Source organism: Lathyrus oleraceus, chromosome 5 (assembly GCF_024323335.1).
Source record: "Lathyrus oleraceus cultivar Zhongwan6 chromosome 5, CAAS_Psat_ZW6_1.0, whole genome shotgun sequence".
Taxonomy (NCBI): domain Eukaryota; kingdom Viridiplantae; phylum Streptophyta; class Magnoliopsida; order Fabales; family Fabaceae; genus Lathyrus; species Lathyrus oleraceus.
Genome location: NC_066583.1, coordinates 226,022,025 through 226,046,912, shown reverse-complemented (window position 1 = coordinate 226,046,912; position 24,888 = coordinate 226,022,025). Strand labels below are relative to the sequence as shown.

At 36.9% G+C, this 24,888-nt stretch overlaps 1 pseudogene; it reads right to left on the bottom strand.

Moving 5' to 3' along the window:
• Positions 1-22,765: 22,765 nt before the first annotated feature.
• On the bottom strand, positions 22,766-22,865 carry LOC127089250 (uncharacterized; annotated as a pseudogene).
• Between the last annotated feature and the right edge of the window lie 2,023 nt (positions 22,866-24,888).

Sequence of the window (24,888 nt, the reverse complement as noted above, 5' to 3'; positions counted from 1 at the left end):
ATTACAAAATCAACTAAAACATAAATAAACAGGGACAAAATAACCTAATTAAAATATCAAATTTTACATTAAAACAAATATAAATAAGAAACATAAATTCTTCCAAAATTTATTCCATTTCATTTTGTTCTTGAGAGTCACCTCATGTTCTTCTAACTCTTGCTTTTGTGCATCAATTTTGTCTCTTTGTCTTTTAATTCTTCCTTCACATCGAACCAATTTATAATGTTGATCTTCATTTTTTTTTTGCTAAAATTCTCAACCTCTTTTTTCTCTTCATGATAAATATGTCATTATCTTCTCTCACTTCATCATAATACCAAGCAAAATAGTCACAATCATTTTTTAGTCCCCTACGTAAATTTAGGAAAACATTAGCCAATGTGCCAAATTGAAATTGAAAATTTAGAAGAGAGACCATACCTTATAGTGTGAACGTCTCCAAATCTGCTTCTCAAAATTATTAATTGTTATTGCCCTTCTAAGAACAACCAAGGTCCCACACCAACACCTAGGACTCCATTTATTCTTCAAATAAAATGAATAAACCCTCAATTCATAGTTGTTACAGTCTTTTCCTCCATTACCAAAAACTTTTTGAGATGAAGATAAATTTGTTGAAAACATTCTTGTTCTTTGTTTTTGAAATGGAGATGCCCTCAGTTGAAAAAGAAAGTAAGGTTGTAGAAGAAGTGTTACGAACCAAGGTTGAAAAGGAAGTATTATGAACCCTAATTTCACAAAGATATCCTAGGGATTTTAGAAAGCGATGCTACAATTTATAACATGTGATCTGACGTGACTGCCACATCTTGTTGACAAGGACAAAACATTAAAACATTTAACAACGTTAAGGAAAAAGGTTAGAAAGGATAAATTTGAAATATTTAGTGAAGTTTAGAGACCGAAATGGACGTTTTTAAAGTTAAGGGGCCAATATGAACCCCAACCAATATATACGGAACACAAAATGATATTAAGTCAAAATATAATCAAACTTGTCTTCATGACTCTGATGTTTTCCCCATACTCCTAACTACTTAATAATGAATTATCTATAAATTGCAGATGTGAAACTCGAACTTGTGATCCTATATTTTGTTGTGATATGATCCAAGTTGTGTAGCCAAAGCCCAAAGTTAATTACGATTTAGGTTTTTCTACTTTGTATACAAGTTAGTTGTAGATAAATAGACATATTTTAAAATTCAGTTTGTACAATCATAATTCAATAATACAATCCTTATTTTCATTCTCTCACATTCTTTCTCTCCTCATTAAAAGTGACTAGCGCGTTATCAAATTGGCACCTAGAGCTCCTGTTAGATTCTTGACCGTGTTTTCAAGAATCACACGCCGATGATTGTGTTTTCGAAACCATGGGTTGTTAATCAATCGCTGCAAAGATGAATGATACTAATGACATTACAAATTCTTTTCTAATTTATGACGTTAAAAATTGGAAAAGATAAAGCAAGCAGATGAAGCCCTTATTCGGATTTCATGAAACCCTAAAAGTGGTTACTAATGGCGTCTCTGAGCTTGCTGAGAATGCAACGGATGCTCAGAGATTCACGAACAAGGAGACAGGGAAGAAAGAATGCAAGGTCGCATATTGCATTCAGTCGTCGGTAGATTCGGCTAATTTTGACAAGATCTCTCATGCTGAATTGGTGAAGAAGACATATGATATTATTGTCAAGTACTTTGGAAGAGGTGAGAAAGTTAAAGTCATTAAATTGCATACTTTGCGACAACAATATGAATTGCTGCAGATAGGAGAAGATGAAAATATGCAGGCTATGTGTCGAAGGTGAAAAATCTTGTCCATCTCATGAAGGGTTATGGTGAAACCATAACTGATAAGATGATAGTTGAGAAGGTAATGTGTATGTTGACCTCTCACTTTGATCATGTTATCGTAGCTATTCTAGAATCCAACAATCTTGAAACCCTGAAACTAGAAGATTTGGTTCGTTCGTTGGAGGTACATGAGATTAGGATTGTCGAAAGGAAATGGATTCAAGATTCGATACAAGCACTTCAGGCTCAGGCTTGGAAGAAGCATGGTGGTTCCGACAAGTTCAAAGGAAAAGTAGACAAGACTTAGAGCAAGAAGTCTTTGTCGAACCCTCAAAAGCATAAGGTTGATGATAGGGCTTCTGAATCCTCGAAAAGAGGATAAGGAAACTTCTATCATAAAGAAAAAGAGAAAAGGTATGCAACACTGTGAAAAATGGGATCACTTGGCCAAGAATTATTGGTACAATAAAAACAAGGGAGCGACAAAAGGAAAGAAGGAAGGATCGAAATTTGCACGCCAAAATTTGGTTCCTTGACTCGGGCTGCTCGAATCACATGACTGGTCTAAAAGTGTGGTTAAAAGATTTTGACTCGCCGAAGAAGAGCATGGTCAAACTTGCTGATAATAGCTCGTTGCAAGCAGAAGCTATTGGCGACATATATTCAAAGGAGCATGGGGGAAAAGATATGATCAAAGGTGTACTCTATGTACCTAGAATGAAGTGCAATATGTTATGTGTTGGACAACTGGTCGAAAAAGGTTTCTCAGTAATTATGAAAGATGGAGTCTTGGAACTGTTTGACACTCATAATAATTTGGTTTGAAATATCCTTTATCGAAGAACGGGACATTCAAGACCATGATCAGTTTGACTGAAGTACAATGTCTAAAAATTGTTGTCGACCACAAGCATAGTTGGTTGTGGCATTTGAGGTTTGGAAATTTGAACTTTCGGTCACTCAATTAACTAAGTACTCAAGATATTGTAATTGGTATACCAAGTCTTGAGATTCCCGTAAAACTCTGTGAAGGTTGCTTAGTCGAAAAGAAATCCAGAAAGTTTTTCATTTTGACTATGCCAATGAGATCCTATTGCATACTAGAAGTAGTATATTCGTATGTATGTTTCCCGTTTGAGGATCATACCATTGGTAGGAATAGTTTTTTTGTCTCATTTGTCTATGAGTATAGAAGAAAGCTTTTGATCTATGTGATTAAATGAAAGGAAAAAGTATTTGCAATCTTTAAGAGATTCAAAATACTTATTAAAAACCAGACTGAAAAGAACATCAAGGTTTTGCGAAAAGTTAGATGTGGCTAATATACATCAAAGATGTTTGAAGAGTTCTATGCAGAATATGGTATTGATCATGAGGTAACTGCTCCTTACACATATCAACATAATGGAATAACATAAAGAAGAAACATGATCATATTGGACATGGTGAGATGCATGATGAAGCAGAAGAATTTTATAAAATCCTTATGGGGGAAGCCATTTCCACTACTGTGTATATTATGAAACAGGTTCCCTACCAAGAATATGAAGAACAAGGTTACTAAAGAAGTATGGAGTGTAAAACGACCACCAATGAATCACATGAAGGTGTTTAGCTCTATTTGTTACAAGTATGTTCCTGATGCGAGAAGAAGAAAGCTTAATGACAAGAGTGAACTTATGATTCTGGTAGGATATCACAAAACTGGAGCATACAGGTTATTCAATCCAATCAATGAGAAGATAATGATGAGTTGAGATATTGGTATTGATGAAAATTCTTCCTAGGATTGGAATTATCGTGATCCAATTAACAAGCCATTGATGAGCTATGGCGTCGACGAAGAAACAGATGAAGTCGAAGTCGAAGAAAATGTTGATAGTCCAGTCGAAGTAGTTGCTGACATTCCCAATACAATCGAATTCGAAGAGGGTATAGCTAGCATAAGTCAGAGACCTAAAAAAACTAGAGTTTATCCTGTAAGACTTCAAGACTACGAAGTGACTGGCGATTATGAAGTCACACCATATGGAGAATTAGTTCATTTTGCTTTACTTGCAGGTGCTGGCTGAACCAATCAACTATAGCGAGGCTTTAAAGAATATGGAGTGGAAGTCTGCTATGGTCGAAGAGTTACGAGAAATCGAAAGAAACAACACGTGAGAGATAGTCAAATTTCTGGCACATACAAAAGCTATCGAAGTGAAGTGGGTGTTCAAGTTGAAGCACAATGTTGATGGGTCGATAGAAAGACATAAGGCGAGATTGGTAGCTCGAGGATTTATTAAGATATCAGAACTTGAATACTTTGAAGTATATACATCTGTCACAAGATTGAAGACTGTCAACTTGGTTGTAGCCTTGGCATGCAAGCAAGGCTGGTCGACATTTCACTTAGATGTGAAATCAACATTTTTGAATGGTCCCTTAGACAAAGAAGTTTATGTCACACAACCTCCTGAATTTGTGATACAGGAGGAAGCAAGGAAAATGTATAAGTTGCATAAAGTGCTTTATGGCCTCAAGCATGCACCTAGGGCATGGAACAAGAAGATCGACTCATACTTGGTCGAATTGGGATTCATCAAATGCAAGTCTGAGTATGGTGTACGTGCATAGGTTGTGGCACAAGATAAAACAATCATTTGTTTATATGTCGGTGACTTGCTGGTAAGTGGAAATAGCTTGAAGAACTTATCGAAGTTCAAAGAGATGATGATGAGGGATTTTAAATATCAGATATGGGAAACTTGTCTTATTTCCTATGCGTGGAATTTCAAATTTCGAAGCAAGGTATGATGCTACATCAAAGAAAGTATGTCAAATAGATACTCAAGAGATTCATGATGGATGATTCGACTTCTACATCTTCGTCTGTCAAACCAAATTTGATGTTGGAGGAGCATTGAGAGGAAGACAAAGTCGATGTAACTTTGTTTAAAAAAATTGTCGGATCTCTGAGATATGTGTGTAACAGTCGACCTAATATAGGTTTCTCAATCGAATTAGCGAGCAAATACATGAGTGAACCAAGGGTGTCACACATGAAGGCTGCAAGAAGAATCCTAAGTTACTTAAAAGGATCGATAAACTATGGGATTATATTTCGACGAGACTCTGAAAGCCAAAAAGTTATGGTTACTTGTTATTCAGATGTTGATTGGTGTGGAGATAAGTAAGATCGAAGAACCACAACTGATTATTTCTTTCAAGTTTTTGGTGTCCCAATCTCATAGTGCTCGAGAAAGCAACTTGTGGTGGCATTGTCATCATGTGAGGCTGAATATATAACAGGATCCTATGATGTGTGTCAAGTAATCTGGATTAAATTTGTGCTGGAAGAGATTGAGGTCGAAGTGAAGAAACATCTGGTGTTGCAGATCGACAATAAGTCAGCCATAAATCTTGTGAAGAATCTAGTTTTACATGAACGGAGCACATCGCAGTTAGATTTGACTTCTTAAGGGATAAGGTAAATTGAGGTGAACTTAAAGTAAGACATTGCTCAAGTGAAGCACAGTTGACCAAGATTTTCACCAAAAGATTAAAGATCGACAAATTTATGAATTTGAGAAAGAAATTAAGAATAGTTCAGATCGACTATGATTAGTGTATGTTCGACAACTTGGATTATAGGGGGGTATGTTGTGATATAATCCAAGTTGTGTAGCCCAAGCCCAAAGTTAATTATGATTTAGGTTTGTTACTTAGTATACAAGTTAGTTGTAATAGGCATATTTTGTAATTCAGTTTATAGAATCATAATTCAATAATATTAATCCTTATTTTCATTCTCTCTCATTCTTTCTCTCCTCATTAAAAGTGTCTCACGGACTAACACATTCTTGCTAACACGGTACCCCTTGTAAAAACCAACATCAATTGATGCCTTAAACAAAACATGCACATCTTCCACATTAATCAAAAACAAAACCACAGATAAATGATCTCTTTGACGCAAACTCTTCCCTATCATGGATTCATATGTAGAACTACCATTGATTAAGACTGGCGTTGAAGAAGAGATTATGCATTCCATTATCCACTTTTTCCATTCAATCAAGAATCTCATTTTGACCATCAGTGTATTCAAAAATTCCTACTTAACTAAATCACACGCCTTTTTAAAATCCATCTTAAACATAATCAATTATCTTTTTACATCACTCAACGTCTCATTTGCCACAAGTATAGCACCTAAAATTTGTTCTCGCTTCATAAATGTTGATTGAGCCTCATCAATCACCTTTTCAATAATGAATTGTAACTTATTCGTCTAAGTTTTAGCTTATAATTGACCACTTTATGAGAATTAGCTATTTTAAAAATTAACATTATAAAAGTGTACTTTAACTAATTCTCCATTCAAATAAAAATTCAAACTAAGGGCCTGTTTGATTCCCTTTTTAAAAACAGTTTTTTAGTTTTTGAAAATTGAAAAACTAAAACTCATTTGATAAATAGTTTTTAAAAAAGTGGTTTTGAAAAGTGTTTTTGTTTTTCAGTTTTAAAAACTAAAAAACCAAAACTAATAAAAGTTGTTTTACTTTTGAATTTTTAAAACACAAAAATTGAAAACACATGAAAAATTTATAAATTTTTATTATTAATAGTAATTACGTTGATTTGTTAAATATGAATTTGCAATAGAAAATATGTTTTTGTTATACTCATATGCGTAAGATAATTATTTGCATCGGAAAAACTCAACAAATAAAAAATATTACGTTTGTACACGAGAACACATTTTAATTGGTTGGATATTTTTATGTTTATAACATGTACATTATATATTTATCTACTTTTTATTTTTTAATAAAATTTAATTATCATTCTTTTATGTATTCATTATGTGATTGTTTATATTTTGACATGAACATTCCGTGAAATTACATTCAAAAATATTTAACTTATAGAAAACAAATTGAAATTTATAAAATTGTAAGATAATAATTTGTAAATTTTATCTCTTTTAAGAAAATAATATGATTGGAATAAAATTAATTTGCAAATAGTATTTTACAATAAATTAAAATAAATTATAAAGAGATTAATGGAGATGTACTAACCTAGTAAAAAAAATTACACGATCATTCAATAAAAATATATCATTTTGTTATATCATATAAATAATTTTAAAAAAAAATTAATATGATTTAGTGGGATATAATCATTATTGATCGAAAATGTAAAATTAATTTACACTATCAATGTATCATCCATTTTCTCAAATGTAAAATAATTGTTTAAAATTTAAAATTAAAGAAATAAATTAGTTTAATTAATTACTGAAATAATTTTATATTTTTTTATAACTCTTTAATATATATAATATTTTATCATTTACTTATAATCACACTATTTCTAAAAGTAAAAATCAAACAATATTTGAATTAGTTTTTAAAAACAAATCAACCAAACAAGTTTTTTCTTTTATTATCTCAAAAATAGTTTTACAAAACAAAGCTTCTAAATAAATTTTTATTTTGTTTTCATCCTAAAAACAATTCTTAAAACTAATTTATAAAACAGTTTTTAAAAACAAAAAGTTGAAATTGAATCAAACAGACCCTAAATCTCTTAAAATCAGCTCTAATTTCTTCCTAAATATAAATTAAATTTTCACTTATGTTTGAAGAGAGTTTGACCAAAATGCCACAAAACTGAAATATAAGTTCCAAAATATCATTTCATTAAAAAAAATCTCAAATGCCACTTTTTTATTCTTTAGTGGACTTTTTAATATTTTTTTACACACTTCATCTGAAATGATAGACATATTAAAGCCGCTATTGGGATCCGCCGTCTTAGATGGAGGATTTTTTTTTCATTTTTTTATTTTCTGAATTATTATTAATTAATTAAAAACAATTTTTTAATATATAAATTAATTAAAATTTATTATTGAATATAATATTATTTTAATTATTTTTTTAAATATAATAAATATTGTTTGTTTATATTTTAATTTAAATATATTTTATTATGTAATAAATTTTATTTGTTTATAACTAATCTATAATATATTATTTTCTTACTCAAACTATTTTTTAATATAGTTTTTTTTTCGCATAAACAATTTTAATTTTAGTTTTGTGAGATTTTGGGACTTATATTTTAATTTTGCGACATTTGGATCAAACACACGTATTTAAAGTCTATTTTATTCGCAGTTGATATATTTGACCAAAATTTGAAGCTTCTGAGATGAGTCACGAGACCATGGCATGACGTGGTTAAACCGATCATTGTGCTGATAACTCTTTCTGCTTGCTCTGTCTCTGGCTGGTTTCATAGCCACAGCTGTATTTAATTTATCTCTTGCAACGCACACATATTTCAATGGAAAGGTATAAATAAATCCAGGAAAGAAATACTACGGATATGTAAAATTAATTTTTCACTAAGTGTAAAATTAATTTTAAAGTCAACAGTTTATCATATTTATCTTTAAATTATAATTAAATGTTGACACTGAATTAATTTTAGAATTTTTTTTAAATAATCACTATTTAAAAAAAAATTCCAAAATGATTAATATTTTAAATTTTTTTTCTAAAATAATCACCTTTCAAAACAGATGCGTCAGATGAACTGACGCATCCATTTTGACACAAGAGGAGGCGCCACTGACGCATACTTTTGAAGCATTAAATGGTGGCGTCTAGGATGCTGGTCTTTAGTGTATGCGTCAATTCATCTGGCGCATACACTTTGTATTATTATTATTTTTATTTTTAATGTTTTTTTTTAAATTTATAAATAATGAAATAAAATATTAAAAGAAAATTTTATTCATGATATAATAACCGTTACATGGGATTGACAAAAATTTAATGACCGACCCGATCAAAATGTCCTTTTGTTCCACATCTAGGTGCGTTAGTTTGTCTTCGAGGTCTCCACGATTTTCCTGAGGTGTTGGGGCTATTTGCGTGCTGACCTGATCCAACGATGGTTGGTGTGAAGGTTCAACGGTATTTAATAGATGTGTCATCATTTGTTCCCAATAGCCGGGGGCTCTGGCCAACAACGTTTCCGTAATGGAGTTCGGTGCCCATGTTATCGTAGTTAAGTCGATGCGGTTGGGTGGATTGTGGACGGTTTAGTTGCTCGAATTGGGACATTGAATCGTTTTGGAAACGAAGCAATGGTTCTTGGGGTGTACTATAGTTAAACAATGGTTGGATGTTTTGGTGATGAGATGTTTGGGTGGTCATTGGTAGGGGGATACGATGAAGTGACTCATATGAATCATCTGGGCTATAGACGGTTGTGGTTGATGCGTATGGTTGTTGGTGGGTAGGGTTTGATTCTTGGTTTTGTGGTTCGGTGGGTGACATGAATGGATTGCGAGGTTGGATGTTTGGTTGTTGGGTGGGTGGCATGAATGGGTTGCGAAGTTGGGCGTTTAGTTGTTGGGTGTATGTGGTAGGTTGATGGTGTGAGGTTGGTTGTTGGGTTTGGATGGTTTGACATTGGTGTTGGACGGTGACTTGTTGTTGGGCGTATGATGACAAAGCTAGTTGGTGTGGATCAATCAAATATCGTGGTTCAGACACAAATTGTTGCGTTGTTACCGACCTAAACCATGCCATATATTGTTGAGTTGGTCTAGCACCATGGATGACTGGTTCGTTTAAGATGTGTTGTCATCGATTCCTCCAATGATGACACATCTCTTTTGCGAAGTCTTTCCAGTCGGAATAATCTCATTGGGCATCAACTCTTTTTTGATGTCAATCTCCCAAACACGTCGGAGGTTCTGGAATCTGTTGTTGCATGCTGAATTGCAATTTTACCCGGTTACTCTGGTGCATCTCCACATTAATGAACCGGATATTGGTGTCTTTGTTGTCCAAACTACAACATCATCATTGTTAACCTGGTGATCAAGACCCAAATATGGTCTCCAGATAAACTGTACAACAATACGACACGATTAAATGATAAATAATTTGATAAGTATTTTTAAATTAAAATAGGGTTGTGTAGGAGTATTACATCGTCTGGTCCAATGTGGTCCAATAGATTGCGATAGACTACTATAGCGTGTTTCAGACACCCATTGTAGTTCATCCCTCTAACTAACCACCTAGATCATAAACAATTGAAAAATATTATTTATAGTTAATTATAATATAAAGTATAATTAATTAAATGGTAAGATGTTAAACTTACTTTGTTGCAAACGGGAACATGAATGGGTTCTCGTTTACCGGGGCGAGTGACGACATTCTTGACCAACCCCATGCTTGTAGCAAATACGCACATAAATAAAAAGTACAAGTATTTTTTTGGCATTTTTATACATTGCACTATATAGATGGGTCAATACAGTTGAACCCCAACTATATGTGCTTAACTTATTAATGTTGCGTAATAACAGTAAATACATAATATTTACCGTTGTTGGGTGTAGGGTTAGAGTGTCGGGTTTTTGTTATCGTCTCCACAGGGATTGTGAGATATCGTCGCCGTTCGACAGTTGTTAAGTTCTTAACTCGTAGTAACAAGGGGGGTTTTGGTTTTTAGTCACGGTAGCTTGCATACAAGAGTAAGAAATTGCGGTAAAAGTTTTGGTTTTTCTATTTGAGAAATATTGTCAAAGTTAGGGTTCGACAATCACTTTGCATGCATATGTTCGATCAACAAAACTCATAAACTCCTTTATATGATAAACTATTTCACAAAGTCCTCCCAATGTGTTTATCTCTAACACACATTATGGGTTTTCCCATTTTGATCCATTGTTGATCTCTCACACAATCTATCAAAATGACAACTTTTTGGTTCAACTTTATGGTGAACAAAATCATTCATTACTATCTCTAGCTAATAAACAAGATTGGATGAAAACCTAGGTAAAGAGTTGGAAAACATCTCTCGATCATAAACCAACACAAAGAGTTATCAATAAAACAAAGTTTTCACCATATATTCATCATTAAAGAGTTTACAAATGAAGATCATCCCATATACACACAAAGCTTATGATCATCTACATCTAACCTTGACAAAATGAAGGACTTAGCTACTCATTTTCATGGTAGCTTGTACAACAAGTTTCGGTTGAAGGTTGATCAACATCCGAGTCGAAGAATCGAGATTGGATGGGAATCCACCTTCTTTTTGTGGAATATTGTTAAGAGATGAAGAAAAATGAAGAAAATGTGTTTCTAGGTTACAAAGTATGATCCCAAGAAAATGCAGAAAAATATCTAAGTCTAAAAAAGTTGTGTCCTTTCCAAAAAGTAGCTCCTGCTACTTATAGTAGTGGTTCCTGAGCTATCATGCTCGCTAGGCGAGCAGAATGGTTCGCCTAGCGAGCCCCAAAATAGGCCACCAGAAGTGCCTGCGCCCAGAGAAATATCTAAGTCCAGATTTCATATGTTCGCTAGGCGAAGAAACCTTCGCTAGGAGAAGCCCACGCTTCCTCCTTCGCCCTAGCGAGTTTTGATGTTTTACTACTGGAATTTCTCGCTGGGAGCTCGCTAGTGGCTCGCCTAGCGAGTAAGTGCTAACTGTGGTTTTGTCCAAGTCTGGGAGTGCTCGCTACTTCCTTCGCCACAGCGAGTTTGCTGATGTTTGCTACTGTAAAATTCTGGGAATGTTCGCTGGCAGCTCGCTGGGTGTTCGCCTAGCGAGCTCTTCGCTACAACACTCGCCTAGCGAGCATGCTGATGAATGCTTCCTTTCTTGGTTCCTTTGCCAACTTTCTTGTGTCTTTGTTTTCTATTCTTTCATGCCTAATTTCTGCATAATAACACACAAATTAAAGGTACCAAGATCATTTAACATTGTATTGCAAATCATCAAAGGCAAAGGCGGTTTCGAACACTTTAACGACAAAAAGGAGTGAAAGATGCCCACATTTGATAGCTCAAATAAGCACTTTTGGGCATCTAACAACTCTCCCCAACTAGATTCTTGCTTGTCCTCAAGCAAAGTATGCCTCTTGAAGGACAAGAGGATTTGCTTTTAAGAAAAAGGTTTCTCCGAAATTGGATAAAATGGCTCAAACACAAGAGAATCAACTAGACACAAGTTCCCAATGGTTAGAATAACATAATACACAAGAACTAAAACTTTATAGTAATGCAAAACATGTATCAATCTACAAAAATGTCATCCTGAATGAATCACCCTATCTCTCCTCTTCGAATAAGGATTGAAGAAATTACGCGTTTGCAACCGCGGGGATAATGTCACTCTCCAACAAACAATGAAGAAATCAATTCAATTCATACAATGTCTAACAATTATAAATGGAAATGCGGAAGCACGAAGACCACTAAGGACTTTTCCGGTTGTAGCTTGGTTAGGTTTACAAACAAGGGTCATATCTAAGGCCATTGAAAACGAAATTGCCGATGCAAAAGAGACATTCATTGTACACTATTCACACATCTCAACTTCGTTCCCTTTGTTTCTCATTTGAAACCTTCACAACTCTTATTTCACAACTCAATTCTTGTTTTTCACTATTTTTCTTCCAAGCAAACATTCATTTTCATTTTCTCTATTTTTTTTTCTTTTCACATCATATTCACAAAACATATGTTTCTCTTTTCTCATTTTTTTTCAATGCTTGCTCGGTTTTTTAAGAGTTGTGGCACTTACCGATTCTCTTTTTCGTTCTCCCTAACTTATTTTTTACTCACCCTAAGTGAATGCTCTTGACTTTTTACGGTAAAAGAACAATTATCAAAAAAATTCGGGTTTCAAGAAAAAAGATTTTGACATCTCGCTTTATTTCAAGCGATTCAACTGTTTAAGCTCAAAGGGGTTAACGAATACTCTCTCTGCTCACGGGTAAGTTGTATTTGGAACTGGTTGTGCTCGAAAGAAAACAAACGCCTTGATCATTTCTAATTGCTTCCACAAATTCACAATAATAAAAGACCAAGCATGAATCAAATGAATCAACAAAGTTTATTAGAATCCAGCATTTAAGTGTACAATGGAGGTTTCCTCACAATTTGTGGTTCTAAGTCCTAGATGAAACATTCATTCAATTATGTTGCAAAAAGAACAATATTCAATTACGAAAAGAGTAAAGTTCTTAATGCATTCTAAAATTCTAACCGGAGGTAACCATGTACCTTAGCATTATTCGCTTGTTTATTTTTATCATTGCCATCCAAGCTCAGATGCACCTTCATTGGATACTTCTTTGAGGAGCAACCAATCTAGAAGGTTTGACACTCATCAACCAAAAATTTATTAAAACAAAGAAATTTAAACCAAACACAATAATTTAAAAACATAAACAATGATCATTACTTCAAAATGTTAAAAAATGTGCGTGGGGGACAAAACACCCCAAAAGTACATAACCAAAACCAAAATACTACAAATCTGAAAATACAATAAAATAAAACATAACATGAAAAATAAAACAAACTTAGCCCTCATAGGACTCAGAATTCTCATCACTACCGGCCTCAGAACCGGTACCATCCTCACTATCATCATCATCATCGTCATCACCATCCTCAGCACCACCAGAAGTATCAGCACCAGAAGTACCGGCACCCGCCCCTTCTCCAAAAATAGGCATGTCCACATGCCAACTTGGAATGCAACGGTGGTTAGGGTTTGCAATGTAACAGTTGGGGTTTGTGTGAGATGGAAAGTGAGAGCGTGATTTTGTGCAAGTGAGAGTAAGTTTGATCCTTATATTCAGACTGAAAACGAAATAACAAGTTTTTGGGCCCAAATGAGTGGCCTTGTGAAACGGAATTAAAGTTCTGTCATGCTACGCTCGCTACTGCCTTCGCCTAGCGAGCAGCTAGCGAGCATGATAGCATTTTGTTTTTTCAAAACAGCATGTAAAGCACATTTCAGCAAGGTTCTTCAAATTGAACACCAATACCACGTAACAGAAAGCTGTAAATACTTACAATGTTGGGGTGCCTCCCAACAAGCGCTTGTTTAACATCGAATAAGCTCGACGGTTCGATGCTCACAGAGGAGCATCCAAGGAAATAGCACAGCTCCCGCGATCCACTTTGTTGAGCAACTTCCTCAAGGGCTTTGTTGTCTTCAAGAGGTTCTTGATGAACCTTCGGTAAAATCTGATACCACCCTTTTTCGGAACTATTTGCACAACGCTCACCCATTCACCATCGGAGATAGAACAATTCATCCCGACCTCTACTAGTTTGACAACATCCTTCTTTTTCAGCACTCGCATCAATTGATTCTCCTCTTTTGTGGACAAAGTATTGCTAATGATTACCGGTTTAGTACAGTTATCACCAAGGAACACATACTTCAAATGTGGCTCTAGTTTTGGCTCCTCCACTTTCTTTGTCATATCCAAGGCTTCGCTTGTCTCTTCATGATAAACAAGTTCTCCACAAGCCTCTAGTTCATGCAACAATGCTTCCATCTCGTTTCCTTTATTTTTGGTTGAAACGTTGTAGACTCCGATAAGAGATCTTTCTGAAGGATTAGAAACATGAACCTGGTTTGCGACCTCCACTAGTTTCTCCTTGGTGGCATCGATTCGGAAAGAATCATGCTTATCATTAGGATGCTTTTTGGCTTCAAAAAGATGGAAGGCTACCTCTTCATTTTGGACCCTTACTTTCATCAAACCGTTGTCAACGTCAATCATCATGCGTGTGGTTTTCATGAATGGTCGGCCAAGAATAAGCGGAGCATCGTCATCCTCCTCCATATCAATCACAATGAAACCAACCGGGAAGAAGAATTTGTCAAACGGAATGTTCATTTTTAGTTGTTTGAATATATCCATGAACCGGGCGTAATGTTGTTCATTCTCCCTCATAGATGAAGCATGTGGATATGGAAGGTTTTGGATTGAAGTAGCGCTCACTACCTCCTTTCCTCTAGAACTTCTAGGGTTCCTCTCTCTTTTATTTTTCACTGGCTCCACCTTCACTTCATCACTATTATTCTTTTCGACTTCCACACTTTCTTTGTTTTCTACTTCACCATTTTTTTCATCCTTTTCAACTTCTTCCTCACTCCACTCCCCAACTTCACCATCAATACTATCCTCTGGTATTTTCTCCTCATCATTTTTTTCTTCCTCTCTTTTTTCACTCTCATCTCTTTTTTTACTCTCACTAATCAACTCCCTTCCACTTCTCGTCGTTATCGCTTTACAATGTTCTTTTGGATTCGTTTGCATGTTCGCCGAAAAAGATGGTCCGGATTGTTGTTCCGCTAGTTGTTTAGCAAGTTGTCCGACTTGAGTTTCGATATTTTTGATTGCCGCATCGGTGCTCTTTTGATTAGCCATCGACATTTGCATAAATTGTGTCAATGTTTCTTCTAACTTTGGCGTCACAACCGGCGGTTGTTGAGGTTGGTAAGGATTTTGGGGAGGATTTTGACGGTTAGAAGTACCACCCCCATAACCTTGGTTATGGTGATAGTTATCCCTTGGTTGGAACCCTTGATTCCCTTGAAAGTGTTGTTGGTTATTTCGAGGATGTGGTTGATACGGTTGTTGTGGTTGTTGCCTCGGTTGGTAGTCTCATTGGTTCGCCATGTAATTCACTTCTTCGAACCCGGGAGGTGGACAAAATCCGGTGTCATGCTCACCTTTGCAAAGCTCACAACAAGCTATTTGTTTAGCTTTTGAAGGCTCTCTCAACTCTTTTATTTGTTGAGTTAAGAGTTCGACTTGTTGTGAAATGAGTTTGTTTTGGGCAAGAATAGCATCGTTTGTCCCAAGTTCAAGCACTCCCGGTTTCTTCAAAGTGTTGCCTCTACTTTGACTTTGGAGGTCATTTAGAGCCATACGGTTAATGATATCAGTAGCTTCTTCGGCGCTTTTAGACAACAAAGAACCACCCAAAGTAGCATCCAACAAAGTCTTGCAATTAGGTTGAAGGTCATTCTTGAAAATATGGATTTGAGTCAATACGTCAAAACCATGCCCTTTGCACTTCCGAAGCATGGATTTAAATCTTTCCCATGCCTCATTCAATGATTCATTGGTTCCTTGCGAAAACACGGAGATAGCCGTTTTGGATTCCATGAAACGGTTGTGGGAGAAAAATCTTTCAATGAACTTCTCTTCCAACATGTTCCAATCCGTCATGACTGCAGGTGTTTGATCCAAGTACCAATCTTTGGCTTTGCCGAGCAAAGCATGAGGAAAAAGTCTTTTGAACAACGGTAGCTCTTGAGCTTGATCAACTCCGGCCGCCAATGCTATCTCATAAAATTTGGTAAGAAAAGCAAAGGGATCTTCATGGTCCATTCCGGTGAATGGACTTCCATATAGCAGGTTAAGAGTTCTCGTCTTCATCTCGGTTTGTCTTCCCGTGTGGTTGGCAAACTGAGCAGTATTCCTTGGATTATTGACACATGGTGTGGAAATGCGCGGTGGTTGTGGTGGTTGATCCATGATAGGTGTGAAAGGTGGTGGATGTGTTGTAGAAGAACTTTCTCCTTGTTCTTGTCGTTGTCTAGCTTGTTGCCTCCTTCGTCTCGTTCTGCTATTCAGTTTCCTTGCGGTTCTTTCGATCTCAGGATCAAAAAGAAGTTGGTCCTCAGGAACCTGCCCTCGCATAAAACGAAAGCTGCACAATAAACCAAACAAATTAACAAGCACAAGTCAAAAATTCAAAAGTTAAAAATCTAGCAACTATTGTGATGCTCGCAATATCAATTCACAATCCCCGGTAACGACGCCATTTTGTTGGGTGTAGGGTTAGAGTGTCGGGTTTTTGTTATCGTCTCCACAGGGATTGTGAGATATCGCCGCCGTTCGACAGTTGTTAAGTTCTTAACTCGTAGTAACAAGGGGGGTTTTGGTTTTTAGTCACGGTAGCTTGCATAAAAGAGTAAGAAATTGCGGTAAAAGTTTTGGTTTTTCTATTTGAGAAATATTGTCAAAGTTAGGGTTCGACGATCACTTTGCATGCATATGTTCGATCAATAAAACTCATAAACTCCTTTAGATGATAAACTATTTCACAAAGTCCTCCCAATGTGTTTATCTCTAACACACATTGTGGGTTTTCCCATTTTGATCCGTTGTTGATCTCTCACACAATCTATCAAAATGACAACTTTTTGGTTCAACTTTATGGTGAACAAAATCATTCATTACTATCTCTAGCTAACAAACAAGATTGGACGAAAACCTAGGTAAAGAGTTGGAAAACATCTCTCGATCATAAACCAACACAAAGAGTTATCAATAAAACAAAGTTTTCACCATATATTCATCATTAAAGAGTTTACAAATGAAGATCATCCCATATACACACAAAGCTTATGATAATCTACATCTAACCTTGACAAAATGAAGGACTTAGCTACTCATTTTCATGGTAGCTTGTACAACAAGTTTCGGTTGAAGGTTGATCAACATCCGAGTCGAAGAATCGAGATTGGATGGGAATCCACCTTCTTTTTATGGAATATTGTTAAGAGATGAAGAAAAATGAAGAAAATGTGTTTCTAGGTTACAAAGTATGATCCCAAGAAAATGCAGAAAAATATCTAAGTCTAAAAAAGTTGTGTCCTTTCCAAAAAGTAGCTCCTGCTACTTATAGTAGTGGTTCCTGAGCTGTCATGCTCGCTAGGCGAGCAGAATGGTTCGCCTAGCGAGCCCCAAAATAGGCCACCAGAAGTGCCTGCGCCCAGAGAAATATCTAATTCCAGATTTCATATGTTCGCTAGGCGAAGAAACCTTCGCTAGGCGAAGCCCACGCTTCCTCCTTCGCCCCAACGAGTTTTGATGTTTTGCTACTGGAATTGCTCGCTGATGTCGCATCCGCGAAAAACAACCGGCGGGCTAAAACAAAACAACACAGAGCCGCCACCGTGCGTTATTTATCCCAAAGAGGGAAAGGAAACGCTCGAAGTAAACCTGGGAAAAGCAAGGTCTCGCGACCAAAGAGAATGGGATCGGAAGTCGGTTATGCGAAGGGAAGGTATTAGCACCCCTACGCATCCGTCGTACTCGACGGGATCCACGCTCAAAAGATAGAAAAAGGTTGCTAAAACAAACATCACACACACACACTGAAGACAACACAGGTGGAGGAAGAGGGGAGAGGGCTCGCTAGGATATCGCATCCTATGCCTACGTATCTCGTCTGGAACGAGAATCAGAGCTGCCGTAGTTCGGCTCACGCACGCCGAAACAAAACACACGCACAAAAAGGCAAACATGGAACCTGAACGCCAATCGCTGGACTTACATCAGCTTCCGAACCAAACAAATCCACACTGGAAACCAGATGCCACTTGATGGACTTATACCGGACTCCAAGCACACAACAAAAGGATACAGAATGCCAATCGCTGGGCTTACATCCATCTCCTACACACACAAGAACAAACAAGCAACGAGCTACTAAGGAGTCAGGCACTCGAGCCTAGCAACTGCCAAGCAAACGCACACAAAAAAGAAAAAGGGTTGCCCGGAGAGACCTCGCACGATCTCCTGCCTACGTACCTCATCTGGTATGAGGATCAGGGCGACGTAGTTCCCCTGAACGGGAAAGAAATTCTAACCAGATACAAAGGGAGACACACTACTAGGGAGCTGGACTCGAGCCTAGATGTTATCATGCATCATTGCCCTATGTTATGGTTTCTATCCTAACTTGCACAGGCAGCAAGCTAATCCTAAACAGGCAAAGCAATCAAAGCAAACAATCACAAATAGCACACACTATATACACACCAAGGTGGCTCAAACAAGGGTTAGACTGCCAAAGCAAGTCAACTGTATCAGGGTGATGTTAGCTCTTAACCCTGACATTGAGAGTCAGGGTGAAGCCAGATGAAAGGTGAGTGAGGGGTGTGCCTCACAGCTCTTATCCCTGGCCAGGGAGAGCTTCAGACAAAGGAAGTGTGGGTCCAGAAAGTGGGAACCCTTCTACACTTATGACACTGACTCAACTGTACAACTGTACATGGATCTTGGGTTAGGATCCACAAGGCATCAACATGTAATGTGAGCCAAGGGATGACTCAACAGGTTAGTAGGAGGTGGACTACACACCTCTTGTGTCTGCCAATTGCCTTAACAAAGGTCTTTTCCTGCTTGGGGACAAAAATAAACAAGCACAAACATCGCCTCTTCAGGAGGACTTCAGACAGGTGCCTGGCCTAGTAACAGGCCAGGTCTTCCAGACTACACGGAGTTAGTGATTCTACCTCAATTGGTTTACACAACCAAGCAGCAGCAACAGCAAGTTCACAAAGAACTATAGCAACTAAGGTACCTGAAATCAATCTAGCATAGTCAGTACTCAGCTCAAACAGTTAAACAGACAAGTTAAAAGTCACACAGTTAACTGTACACAAGCAATGCATCAAGCAAAGCATAAGCCAATGCTCAACACAAATGAATTAGAAACCACCTACAAAACAAAATTAATGTTAATCAACATCATTCACATGAGCAACTCAAACCAAGTGCATTAATTCTTCCATGCCATTTGCCTTTTGTCCTGAAAACACAATCCAAACATGAGAAGCATAACCCTAGGACAAAGCCTAGGGTCAAAATGGGATCAATATTTCAAAACAGAACATGAAACTTATCCAAAATCAAGATCAATCAAATAAGAATCAAATCCAGTTGGTCTCATGTTCATCTCATCAACCAAGATCATCTCATGAAAGAAATAGTGCAAAACATGCAATCTAGAACCTCAAAGGACCAAACAGAAAGATCCAATCCAAACTCAATACAAAACAATTCAATAAATCTCCAAAAAATTCACAGCTAAACAGCATTCATAACATGTCAATCACACCAAATTTCAAGTCAATTGGACAATGGGAAGCAAGTCAATTAAATTCATCAAGTTAAAGCATGCTCATACAAGTCCAAACAAGGCACAATATCATGTATCAACTTCAAGCAAGCACAAAACAGTGTAGGAACATGATAAATGCACCAAACCAAAACCATGACAAACTTCAATGTGTCTATAATCACTCCACAAAATATCAGGTCCATCCTATACATATCCAGAATTTCACAAAACATTTAAAAACACGACTCACAAAAACTCCACATTTGGTCAAACAGGGGAGAAATTATCAAACAAATTGGAAATGCACTCAAAAAATCCAGAAAAATCCACATGTGTACTAACATCCCTAAGCATCATCATGCAAAAATTCAGCTTATTTCATGTTCAATAAGCATGGCAAATAAAATCAGGAAGTTAGGCAAGGCATGGTGTGACACAAATTGTCACACCTCTAATGATCATGTCATATCTCTCAATCCAGGAACTCAAAAATCACAAACTATATACCAAAATGTCCAGGCATGAGTCCAGAATATGCATACAAAATTTCAAGAATTTCCAATTAATCATCATCATTTCATGATCAAAATACCAAGCAAGGTGCAAGCAAACACATGTTCATGCAAACCCTAGGCCATTCCAAAAACCACACGTGCACAATTTCCACAAAAATCACCAAAAAATACTAGAGACTACAAGGATCATTCCACAAAAAATCTCACATTATTTGGACAAAAATTGGATGAGATATGGATTTTTGAATGTTGAAAAAATATAAAAAAACAAGAAAAGGAAGTGATAACACGAAATTATATCATATTTTAGGACTTAATTCAATTAAATTTTATTATTATTTATTTCAGTTCACTTCATTTTATAAGATATTACGCGGTATTTTCTTCCTATTTGTCTCAGGTGGCTTATTTTGAAGCACAAGTAAAAATGAAAGAAAGGGAGGTGCAAAAAGGAAAGAAAATGAACCAAATGTCAAAGCCCAGCCCAAAACACAAAACGCAGGTGCCGTGCATGTGACGGACGTCACAGAGGGCGTGACGAGCGTCACGCCTTGCACACTCCTGTGACGGACGTCACACATGGTGTGACGAACGTCACACCATTCCCCTATTTTTTTGGCGCAAGGAACGCCTCAGAGACGTTGAGGAGTGTTGAGCCCTATATCCACGCCATGCATTTATCCACGTTGAAGACTTTTTGGCAGCGGAAGCGGTTACTCAAACTTATATAAATAGCCACTTGCAAAAACCAAAAAGGGTTCCGAAGCTTTTCCACACTTTTTCCTTTGCCGTTTTCGCTTTTGCATATTTTATTTTTCCAGCAGCTTAGGCATTGTTCCTTTATTATTTTTACGAGTTCTACTTTACCTCTTTTGCAATTTCTATTTTCCTTTTTCCTTTTTAGCATTTAGTTAATTCTTTTCGTGCAATAGTTTCTACACCGGAAACTATTGTGCACCTTTTTACCGGATCTAACCTTACGTTAGAATCTAGTTTTATTTCCTTCGTTTTAATTTGTTGTTTAATTGAAGAATCCAAGAACAAATCCTACCGGCTTGTGGTGGAGTGTTCAAGACTATTGTTTACCTCATTCAGGTTCTTTAATTATTATTTAATGCTTTGTTTTATTATTTATTTATATTATCTGCCTGAGATGAGTCTGTTTATGCATGATAAATATTTTAGTTTGTTTAGCATGTCTGGCTAATTCGCCTAGATATCGGTATGTAAAGTAAGCGGAATAAGGAATCAAAACTCAGTCGGTTAAATTAAAGTTTAGAATTAAAATCACTCTTTTTACGGTCTCAATTTACAGGTTTAATAACAAAGGTTTTTACGAAAGTAAAAGACATAAAGAAGTTAAAATCAATAGAGCGAGAGTTTGAGGTTTTAACTGGACAGTGTAAATTAGACATTAATTCTAGATCAGGACGAGAGCAAGTTTTAGAGTTAATTAAATTCCGATCTTTTCCAAAAAGTATTTTTAAAGATTGAACGTGAGGACGAGAGTCAAGCATTCGAATTTAACTATATAACCTAAGTCAACAGAGCGAGAGTTTGAGATAAGGGTGTTTAAACGGTCAGTGTTTTCTTGAAAAGAGTTTCTATGGACTTTATTGCTTTCAAAAAATGGTTTTTGACTTAATTATAAGTGACAGCTACATTAACATAAAATCATGGTTTATTCAACAGAGCGAGAGTTTGAGAAAAAACTTTTAATCAATATAGTCAACTGAAAAGATTTATTTTAAAACCAAGAGACCGACGAAGGATTGATTCCATAATTACGACGAACTACATACCGATATCTGTTTTATTAATATTTAATCTAGATCTTAGTTTAGTTTTTAGCTTTCCCCCAAACAATCAAGCATTGTTCACCTTAGCTTTACGAAGTAACCTTAGATAACGGTATATCGATTCATAAGTCCCTGTGGGATCGATATCTTTTAAAACTACGCGATAGAACTGTGCACTTGCAGTTTGTACCCCAAATTCGACTCATAAAGTCGCGATCAAGTTTTTGGCGCCGTTGCCGGGGACTTTTATTTAGTCGATATCGTAACTCTTCCGTTACGCTGTAGAGACTAAGGTTTCTTTTTCTTCTATTCTTTCTTTCGTTGATTTGTATGCCACGCACTCGCTCACAAGGCGAACCGCTCTATTTACGAATCAACGATATCGAACTATATCTCCGAGTCCTACGACGAATTCGGGAATATCGTGCTGCAAACAATCTCCCTCCTGTAGAACTTCCTGATTTCAAAAACCTTTTTCCTTCGATACCCGAGATGGCAGAACCAGCTCGTGCTCTTAGAGATTACGCCGCTCCATCGCAAGATGAGCCGCATTCAAGTATTGCTCCGCCCGCAATCGAAGCAAACAACTTCGAACTTAAACCTTCGCTGTTGCAGGCTGTGCAACAGAACCAATTCTCTGGAAATCCTACCGAGGATCCAAACCTTCATTTATCCGTATTTGTCCAATACGCTGATACTGTTAAAGCTAATGGTGTCACTTCGGAGGCAATTCGACTTCGTCTTTTTCCTTTCTCATTAAGAGATAGTGCTCGAAGATGGCTTCAGTCTCTCCCTTCAAACTCTGTCACCACATGGAACGAGTTGAAGAAAGTTTTTCTTGCCCGATACTTTCCGCCAAGCAAAACAGCTATGTTAAGAGCCCAGATAAACGGATTTAAACAGAAAGACAACGAGTCTCTTTTCGAAGCATGGGAAAGATACAAAGACATGATGAGACTTTGCCCACACCATGGTTTGGAAGACTGGTTAGTAATTCACACATTTTATAATGGTCTCTTGTACAACACAAGGTTAACAATAGACGCCGCTGCAGGTGGTGCACTAATGAACAAACCTTATGCTGATGCCTACCAGCTTATCGAAAGCATGGCCCAAAACCACTATCAGTGGGGAACCGAACGAACAACGGTGGAAAAGCCTCAAACGAAAACTGGCATGTACGAGATAAGTAACCTTGATCACGTTAATGCAAAAGTGGATGCTCTGGTCCAGAAAATTGAAAGTTTAAATGTATCGCCTCCAACCGCCGTGGTTGCTATAACTCAGAATTGCGAGGTCTGTGGAATCCAAGGTCACACTCCTACGGATTGTCAACTCTTGACAGGAATCCAGGCAGAGCAAGTAAACTATGCTCAAGGAAGCCCTTACTCGAATACCTATAACTCAAATTGGAAGAACCATCCAAACTTTTCATATAAGAGTAATAATGCTTTGTACGCACCTGGACAGTCTCCAAATCAAGCCCCAGCTATACCTCCGGGATATCAGAAACCGAACCCATCCATGCCTAACAATAACACCCCTAGGAAATCCAACTTGGAAATCATGATGGAAAACTTTATAGCTTCCCAACAACAAACCAACAAAGATTTCTTAAACCAGAATGTACACACTGGCGAACAACTTAAACAACTAGCAAGCAAAGTAGATGCCTTGGCTACCCATAACAAAATGCTGGAAACACAAATTTCACAAGTAGCTCAACAACAAGCGCCTACTGCTGCCCCAACTGGTACATTCCCTGGACAACCCCAACCTAACCCGAGAAGCCACGCTCATGCAATTATATTAAGAAGTGGAACGGAAGTGGAAGGACCGTCTGATCCAAGGATAGAAAACCAAAACCCTAAGAAATCAACTGAGGAAAGTGAACCTAAGGAAAAGGAAGAGAGTAATAAGGAAACCACAGAAAAGAAGGAACCTTATGTACCTCCACCACCTTACAAACCACCTATCCCTTACCCTCAAAGGCTTGTTAAAACCAAAGATGCGGGCCAATTTAGAAAATTTGTTGATCTCCTTAAACAATTAAACGTTACAATTCCATTCACCGAAGCTATTACACAGATGCCCTCCTATGCTAAATTCTTAAAAGAAATTCTTTCTAATAAGAGGAAACTTGAAGATGGCGAAACCGTTACACTCCCTGCCGAATGTAGCGCTATAATCCAAAACATGCCTCCTAAACTCAAGGATCCGGGTAGTTTCTCTATACCCTGTCACATAGGAAAATTTGTCATCGACAAAGCCTTATGCGATTTAGGAGCCGGAATTAGCGTTATGCCTTTATCCATATGTAAGAAATTGGAAATGGGAGAATTAAGACCAACCAAAATGTCTGTGCAACTAGCAGATCGTTCCATCAAATATCCTGTAGGAATTCTTGAAAACGTTCCCGTACGCATAGGTCAATTCTACATTCCAACTGATTTTACAATTATGGACATTAGAGAAGATGATATTACACCCATTATACTGGGAAGACCGTTCTTAGCAACTGCCGGTGCAATCATAGACGTAAAACGAGGACGACTCACCTTCGAAGTAGGTGAAGAGAAAATTGAGTTCATTCTTTCCCAATTCTTGAAAGCACCTGCAATAGAAGATACATGTTACTTCATGGATATCATCGATGAATGCATAAAAGAAGCAGAGTTAGGAGAAGACAAATCATCAGACTATCTTTTAAAAGACAAATCTAACCAATGTTTAGCAATAACACCGGACCCCACGCAATGTCTTAACAAACAAACCCTTGACCTGAAAACACTTCCCAAAAATCTGAGATATGAATTCCTAGACTTAGAACTTGAACGACCTGTGATAGTCAATGCAGACCTAGGAAGACTCGAAACAGAAAAACTCCTACATATCTTAAGAAAGTATCCAACCGCACTAGGTTACCACATCACCGATCTTAAAGGAATAAGTCCTTCTATTTGTATGCACCGCATCATGCTAGAAGAAGACTGTAAAACC